This window comes from Haliotis cracherodii, unplaced genomic scaffold (genome assembly GCF_022045235.1).
Source record: "Haliotis cracherodii isolate W230 unplaced genomic scaffold, xgHalCrac1.p SCAF_5, whole genome shotgun sequence".
Classification (NCBI taxonomy): Eukaryota; Metazoa; Mollusca; class Gastropoda; order Lepetellida; family Haliotidae; genus Haliotis; species Haliotis cracherodii.
The window spans coordinates 50,133,693-50,143,431 of NW_027266308.1; positions in this window are offsets into that span (position 1 = coordinate 50,133,693).

The window sequence follows — 9,739 nt, forward strand, 5'->3', positions numbered from 1 at the left end:
TAAAATGTAATTCTTTATAGTCAGCACTTATTAGGTCCATTGTACCATATGGAAAACGCACCATATGTTTATATTATATTATCGTATTCACCTGTGTACAGTATATGTTTCGTTTTCAATCTACATTGAACACGCGCTATTTGAGTGAGTGAATGAGTATGGTTTGATGTCGCTTTTAGCACTAACAAGGCTGGGACACCAGAAATGGGCTTCACACATGGTACCCATGTGGGGATTCGACCCGGGTCTTCGGCGTGACGAATGAAAGCTTTAACCACTAGGCTACCCCACCGCCCCACGTGTTGTTTGACTTTGTTGTAATTAACCAAGTTTTACTAAAAAATAACCATACGAATAATTGTTTTAAGTTTCGTTCATGCGAAATAATTAAGACGCCATGATTAAGCATAATAAACAATCAATTCACAACACATGATAAAGTCAAATTCTATCATGTTAGCAATTTTATCTTTTCTACAGGGTTACCGATGACACAAACTCTATCACCTCGACCTCGGGAAAAATCCCGTATTCTTCTTAAATATACTAACGAAAATAAATTACTGTGCTTCATAATTCAGTGATTCATAAACACAAGCACAAGATATAGTCGGAATAGTACAATCGACTCTGCTTTGTGCAGACATTTGTATTGGATATGGAAATGATTTTGTCGCTTTATATTCATATAAAGTGGTGTAAATGTTATGGTATCGAAAATAGAATGACCTTTGGTCATTCTTCTGATCAATATTTTATCACAACATTGTCATTAACAAAACCCATACCTGATAACACGCCCTACAACTCGGTTAACAATATCAATGTTGGGTGTGAACGCCATTTGTTTTGATACAGGCGAGGCAGCCACATCACATCGGAGGCATCAAATGATTGAAAAATCAAGGTAGACACAATTTTATGGATAACAACTTCTTTAATACTGTAAAAAGCGACGTTTCGGTATAGATCCTTATACCGTTGTCAAGCATTGCCAATACCGTTGCTCGACAACAGTATAAGGATCTATACTGAAACGTCGCTTTTTACAGTATTAAAGAAGTTGTTATCCAAAAAAATGTGTCTACCTTGTCATCCGTCAACTTCTAAGTAATGCTTATCAAACAATTTAGCGTGTGGCGTCTTGTTTCAAATGTCAACCGAAGATTGGCCGTTACCATCTGATTCTGATCCTGTCGTAGGCGTCGACCTGTCTCATTCCATGCATGTTTTAACAGGTCTGGAGAAACAGTCGGCCATGGCAGTACAGCTTTACCATTCTGCCTGAGTGAGTTTGTTACAACACGTGCAACGTGTGGGCGGGCATCCCCCTGCTGCAACGTGGCGTTACGTTTCTGCATATGCACAAGGGGTAGAACATGATCTCGAACGATGTCATCCCGCAAACGCGTTATTCAAATTTGCATAAACATGAGTTGTGTTGTGTCATTAGTTGTGATGCCACCTCATACCATTACCCTAAACTGACAACGTTGAGTAACGCAAGCGCCGCTAAAAGGTTCTTCTGGGCCCCTGTAGACCCTTGCACGACCATAACATCTGTCCACATAAAAACATGAACTCATCTGTGAACAGTATACTGTCTCAGTCTTGTCTTCTGAACTTCAGTTGCTGTCTACGCCAAACTAGGCGGGCCTGACGGCGATGTTGAAGCTGGTAGTCGGGGCCGAATGCCGTGATCCCTCCACCAGGTGCGTCGTAACTACGGTTTTGCCACTAATTGGTTTCAACCCAGGAATCGTCCTAGCTGTTAATGTGGCAGTTTGGTATCGATTCTGTAGATGCACCAACCGAATATGGTTGTCTTGTTGACGAGACACCACACCTAGACGAACGACCCGTTTCGTTTTGTCACTTTCATTTGATAAATCGAGCTGTAAGGTACACCAAGAATTTGATAAAGTTAGTTTAGTTGGATTTGGGTTCATTTTGGAAAAAAATAAATATATTATCATACTCTGAATAATTCTCAACCCCCACTTAGTGTTTGTCTTTGTTCAGTTGACACTTTGAAACGCTTCGGAACGTTGTTTGGGACAGAATTATTTTGGGGGTTGGGGGAATGTAAATCTTTGTTGTCAAAACTGCTAATCAATCTTCAATTTCTCATTTCAGATGGGGGCGGTCGGGTAGCCTAGTGGTTAAAGCGTTCGCTCGTCACGCCGAAGACCTGGGTTCGATTCCCGACATGGGTACAATGTGTGAAGCCCATTTCTGGTATCCCCCGCCGTGATATTGCTGGAATATTGCTAAAAGCGGCGTAAAACCATACTCACTCACTCACTCACTCATTTCAGATGATACCGATATACTAGTACTTTCATTAAAACTGAAGGCAATAACATCAGAAACACCAATGTGACATTCGCTCAAACACATCAATTCATGAAAATCATCGTCCTGACGAGCGCTCGCCGTGGTTCTCACATCAGTGATGTCATAGGTTAGTTGGGGTCGCCACGGACATGATTAACCTTATGTAGGTCCCTGGGGTCGCTCTATGCACTCGACGCGTCCGCAAGTAACAAACAGATGTTTATGACACCAATTATATTATTTAAAAAAATAAAATAAAAATTCTTTATTAATTTCAAAACCTAGATTATCCCATACGTTTTGATGTAATGTGCACAATCTAAAAGAAATTGTATGAAGATACCGTCCCCATATGACGTTATTTGTATAAGTTGAGGGAATGCCCTAAAGTAGTTTGTATCGCTCCGCTCTATTGATAACCTAATCACGCGACATTCTGACGTTCAGCTTGGGAGTGTTCATCAAGGCCACGTCATCTGTCAATGTCAATATAACTGCATCCAGAACGTACACAGATATCGGATGGAAAATGTCTAAAAACTTCGGAGTGATTCAGTTGGCTATAATGCCATTGTGAATGATAGTTCACGTCGTGTCAGTTTAGTAAGGGAAAAACATCAGGTATAGTTTCACATTTGGTTAAATCCATGATCAGACCCTAGGAACCCGAGGTAGTGATTAAAATAATTAAATTGTATATCTTTTTACTGCCAGTCAATACTCTCAATACATTAAACTATATGTAGGGAAGGATGTTTGATAGTAAACAGGCACGTGCTTTAATTTTTTGGATTAGAACTTCGAATAACTCTTGTCAGACACTTCATAATCGGTGTCAATCTGGAAATCAAACGCTGCGAACGGATCCTGACATTCATACGGGAGGCAACCCATCTAAGCGAGTTATTGCCTCGGAAGGGAAGTGAGACAATTCCAACCAGTAGCAAGCAGCTAAAATAAACTGACGGGCAAAAGAAACAATACCAACATTGATTTGGTGTTGACAACATTATCAAATATATCACAAAAATATAGTGTTGCGAGTTGGAAAGAAAATTTATCTGACAATGTTGGGTTCGATTCCCGACATGGGTACAATGTGTGAAGCCCATTTCTGGTATCCCCCGCCGTGATATTGCTGGAATATTGCTAAAAGCGGCGTAAAACCATACTCACTCACTCACTCACTCATTTCAGATGATACCGATATACTAGTACTTTCATTAAAACTGAAGGCAATAACATCAGAAACACCAATGTGACATTCGCTCAAACACATCAATTCATGAAAATCATCGTCCTGACGAGCGCTCGCCATGGTTCTCACATCAGTGATGTCATAGGTTAGTTGGGGTCGCCACGGACATGATTAACCTTATGTAGGTCCCTGGGGTCGCTCTATGCACTCGACGCGTCCGCAAGTAACAAACAGATGTTTATGACACCAATTATATTATTTAAAAAAATAAAATAAAAATTCTTTATTAATTTCAAAACCTAGATTATCCCATACGTTTTGATGTAATGTGCACAATCTAAAAGAAATTGTATGAAGATACCGTCCCCATATGACGTTATTTGTATAAGTTGAGGGAATGCCCTAAAGTAGTTTGTATCGCTCCGCTCTATTGATAACCTAATCACGCGACATTCTGACGTTCAGCTTGGGAGTGTTCATCAAGGCCACGTCATCTGTCAATGTCAATATAACTGCATCCAGAACGTACACAGATATCGGATGGAAAATGTCTAAAAACTTCGGAGTGATTCAGTTGGCTATAATGCCATTGTGAATGATAGTTCACGTCGTGTCAGTTTAGTAAGGGAAAAACATCAGGTATAGTTTCACATTTGGTTAAATCCATGATCAGACCCTAGGAACCCGAGGTAGTGATTAAAATAATTAAATTGTATATCTTTTTACTGCCAGTCAATACTCTCAATACATTAAACTATATGTAGGGAAGGATGTTTGATAGTAAACAGGCACGTGCTTTAATTATTTGGATTAGAACTTCGAATAACTCTGGTCAGACACTTCATAATCGGTGTCAATCTGGAAATCAAACGCTGCGAACGGATCCTGACATTCATACGGGAGGCAACCCATCTAAGCGAGTTATTGCCTCGGAAGGGAAGTGAGACAATTCCAACCACTAGCAAGCAGCTAAAATAAACTGACGGGCAAAAGAAACAATACCAACATTGATTTGGTGTTGACAACATTATCAAATATATCACAAAAATATAGTGTTGCGAGTTGGAAAGAAAATTTATCTGACAATGTTCTGATTCAAATTCTACAAAGGTGGCATTTACAGGAACTTCAATATCAGGAAAGGAATGACACAGGGGGTAAATGTCAATTTGCAAAATAAACAAATCATCTGAACGAAAACAGAAAACGCATTTTTTTTCACAAATGCATTACTGTCAGTATCTTGTATGGCCTCCATTGCTCTGAATACAGGCTTGGATACGTCGCCGCACGGAGTTTACAAGATCCCTGATGACGTCATTGGGGATGGCTCACCATTCTTCCAACAGTGCCTGAATCAATGTTTGACGACTAGACGGAGGGGGATTTCTTTCCCTTTTTTGTCTGCCCAGATAGTCCCACAAGTGCTCAATGGGTGTTAAGTCAGGCGATCTTACTGGCCATTGCAAAAGGTTTACATTATTTGCAGTTAGGAAGTCTCTGGTGATCCTGAAGGTGTGGGGGCGAGCGTTGTTCTGTTGGAAGATTCCTCTGGAGGAAGGGAAGCACCACAGGACTCAATACATGGTCGATGTAGACTTGAGCATTTAAATTACGGTCAAGACAACCAGGTCTGTTGTACGGTCCCTGCAAATCCCACCCCAGACCATGACGCTTCCACCACCGAATGGCACGGTCTCCTGAACACAACATTGGGCTGTTCTCTCTCCTCTCCGACGATACACACGCACACGGCCATCAGCTCGATACAACTGGAACCTGCTTTCATCAGAAAATAGAATTCGTTGCCAGTTCCTGTTTTGCCACCGCTGTACCATTCTTGCCCAATGGAGGCGGTTACGTTGGTCACGACGGCTCAAGGTCATCCCGCGAAAGGGCCGGTAGGCCCGAATACCGTGTTGTCGAAGACGCCTGGCAACTGTCCTTCTGCTGACCACATGATGTAAGGCTGTGGCTGCCGATGACGTCACAGTGACGAAACGATTGCGTAGATGTAAGATGCGGAGGTACCGATCTTCATTGGCGGTTGTGACCCTGGGTCTTCCACTTCTTGGCCTGTCATCTGTACGACCTGTTTGTGTGAGTCGTGTCTGCAGCCTCGTTATCGTTGTTCTGGTGCAGTTGAAGATGCGAGCAACATGGGCATGGCGTGCTCCCAACTGCAACATCCCAATTGCTCTCTCTCGCTCTTGTGCGGTCAGTCTCGGCATGTCAGCTGTTGTGGTCGGTACGATTGTGGTGTAAAACATACAGATAGGCGGATTTTATACCGTTCCGAGCCATTTTGTCATGATGCACCTGCATCCCATTTTGAATGAAAAAAGTTCGATAAAGTCCATATTCGCGAAGAAGCAGGATTTTTAAACTCAGTAATGATGAAGCTGCGTTCATGCGATTTTGTTTGACAATGAAATCTCCAGTTCAGTGCTGATGTGATATTTTTTAAATAAAAAATACTTTGGTACAGTTTCTTTTGCCCGTCAGTTCCGTTCCGTTCGTTTGTTGTTTAACGCCGCACTCAGCAATATTCCAGCGGTCTGTAAATAATCGAGTCTGGACCAGACAATCCAGTGATTAATATCATGAGCATCGATCCACGCAATTGGGATCGATGACATGCATCAACCAAGTCAGCGAGCCTGACCACCCGATCCCGTTAGTCTTTGCCCGTCAGTTTATAATGAATTAAATGGTCATTATACAGAATACATAAACTATTATTCAGCCCTATGCTGCTCCACCGGAATTATACATTGTCACTAGGCGTGTCCACATCTGGAAGTAGGCACAGGTTGTTGCTTACCCGTGTAGATCCTGAGTAAAATAGGACTTCAGCAACCCATGCCTGCCGTAAGAGGCGACCAACAGGATACGGGAGGCTTGGTGAACTTGGTTGATGCATGTCATTGTATCCCAACTGCGTGGACTGATGCTCATGATGTCAATCACTGTGGCCCAGACTCGACTATTTATAGACCGCTGAAATATTGCTGAACAAAAACAACAGCAAAAAAACGCCCAACAAACAAAGCAAACAAACCGGTCCTTGCTTATTTCGGAACCGAACCAAACCAGCGTCTCGTGACATGAGGGGTGTAGCGGTCACCAGCAAATTGCGATGCCTTAAATCTACCATCATTATAAGGCAAACCTATCCAGCCATGATAAAATCAGATTCAGTCACAAGTAGATAAGACAGTGTTAGCTGTTATGAATACCACAGATTGCAATGAACTTTGACATCGTATCAGTGTAGGTCAGTGATGAAAGCGTATCACTTCTTCCTATGTGGATACTTATACATAACAACATCCACGCCCACAGTAACGACATCCAAACATGGCCAACGCGGCGGTGTACCTGTGTTTCTTAATGCTGTCTCTGTCAGTAGCATCTGGTAAGTGTTTACATTTTGTATATTTAATTTGTATACACACGCCCGCACACACACACACACACACACACACACACACACACACACACACACACACACACACACACACACACACACACACACACACACACACACACACACACATATCCAGTCTCTATACACTATCCCAGCAGCTTCGTATATCCCTGGCGCTCCGCGTAAAGGGGATAAAACAAGGACTGGTCGGGTCGGTCAGTGTAATGTGTCTGAATGGATATCGATGGAACTCAATGGACTGGCGCTGTAAATCGGCATAGTACAAGCCGTCACACACACACACACACACACACACACACACACACACACACACACACACACACACACACACACACACACACACACATACACACACACCACACACACACACCACACACACACACACACACACACACACACACACACACACACACACACACACACACACACACACACACACACACACACACACACACACACACACACACACACACACTTGTCAGGTATTGATGAAATATTTCCGGCCATACAATCCTTATTGGGCCTCATGTTCGCAATGTTTCGGCGATGGTTTGCAGCCGAGTAACGTTCTGATTTATAATATATTTTGTCAAATCCAATTTTTAGTGTTAACTTTCTTTTGCCCGGCAGCTCAGCTGAGTCACTGCTGGATAATGCTAATCGACGTATACATACCCACCCATATACTTATCAAGCAAGCTGGTTTTGATAAGATTGTCTGCGATAGATAGATTTGGAAAATACGTCAGCGTTATAGCTTTATCGGTAGGCTTTATTAATATACTTGCATGGGATGTTCACTGAGGACAATGACATGAATATTATACGGCTTGAGGAACAAATCCGATCCTAAGTTAGTGATATGTGAACACGTATTTATCCAACGAATTAATAAATCTATATTTTGTATTTATTTGATCTTTTAACAATAACATTATTAATCAAACGAATAGCACATGCCATTTTCACACGAGTATATACACTAGCCACATAAAGAAAGTGTGCACGGAGAAAATATATTCTGGATTGAAATACAACACAACAAGAACACAATGATGCAGACGCTGTAGCAGCTGAATGATCGGACCATAAGAAAATGTCAACGGGACCTGAACAACATCTGTTACGATGACGTCATAAGATCAAAATGGAGTAGGGGGTCAAACGACAAAGTCACAAAGTCAGTAACGGGTATGACCACCCTGTGCGTGAATCACAGCAGTGCATCGGCGACGCATGGAGTCCACCAAATGGGCATGGAAGGCCAGGGGAATGGCCTGCCATATCTTCCTCAAATCCTGTGCGAAGTCACGGACGTTATCTGGAAGATGTGGAAGACGACGCAGACGGCGCTCCATTTCATCCCACACATGCTCTATTGGGGAGAGATCTGGAGAATTTCCAGGCCATGGCAGTAACATGACATTGTTATGGTGAAGGAAATCCATTGCGACCCTAGCCGTGTGAGGACGAGCGTTGTCCTGTTGAAATGTCAATCACTGGCCATGACGTTGCAGGAAAGGAATGACCACAGGCCTCAGAATCTGATCTCTGTAGCCAACACCGGTGAGATTGCCCTGAACAACCACCAAAGGGGTTCGGTGCCGTGCTGTTATCCCACCCCAAATCATCACAGAGCCACCTCCAAAACGATTCCTCTCCACAATACAGTTGCGTGCATAACGTTCTCCCAAACGCTGGTAGACACGTTGGCGCCCGTCACTGTGGGAAATGTTGAACCTCGATTCATCTGTAAAGACAACATTTCTCCACCATATTCGAGGTTGGCGAACATGATTTCGACACCATCTTAGACGGTTGACTCGATGACGGTGTGTCAGGATGGGACGTATGGCAGGGCGTCGTGGTCGAATCCCGTACTGACGTAAACGATTCCTGACAGTGTTGGGATGGATACGGCGCACTCCAGGAATTGTCTGGGACGTCGTTACTGCCGTTTGGAACCTGTGTCGGAGATGTGTAACTCGAATCCATCTGTCCTGTCTTGGCGTCGTTACTCGGGGACGTACTGAACGTGGGTGGTCGGCAACGTCATTTGTGTTCTGATAACGCCTCACCAATGCCGATATCGTGTTACGATGGCATTGGAAATGTGTTGCCACCTGTTGTTGCCTCATTCCCGCTCGGATCATTCCAATGGCTTCATGACGCTGTGCAGCTGTCAATCTTAGCATGATTTGCTTGTGATATGCTTGTGTCTGCGCCTGAGAAGTTTTGAATTTTTGAATGACCACAGATCATGCTTTCCAAAGTGACAGCGAATTTTGAGTTGCACATGCTGTGTACAGCTGCACAGAATGCAAGTGCAGTAACACATTGCACGTCCATAGGCCCCCATCAATGACGTCATATCGCATGGCACGTGCATGAGCGTTTGAATGTCTCCAATAATTGCTGTGTTCAAACCTATATTTCATATATGGACGGTGTGCCCTTATATCTATATTTTCTCCGTGCACAGTTTCATTATGTGGCTAGTATATCATAATATTGATACGCCGTGTTGACCATCAGCAATATCTGGGATACTAAAATAAATGTGATGGTCATAGTCGTAGTACATCGACGACACGGATCATTGTTCTTAATATCAATCACATGTTTGACTGGCACAGTCTCGATTATTTACAGGCTGCCGTCATATAGCTGGAATATTGCTGAGAGCTGCGTTAAATCAAACACAAGTATATATGCATATGCAGTAACCATATTGGATCCCCGATCCCAATTTC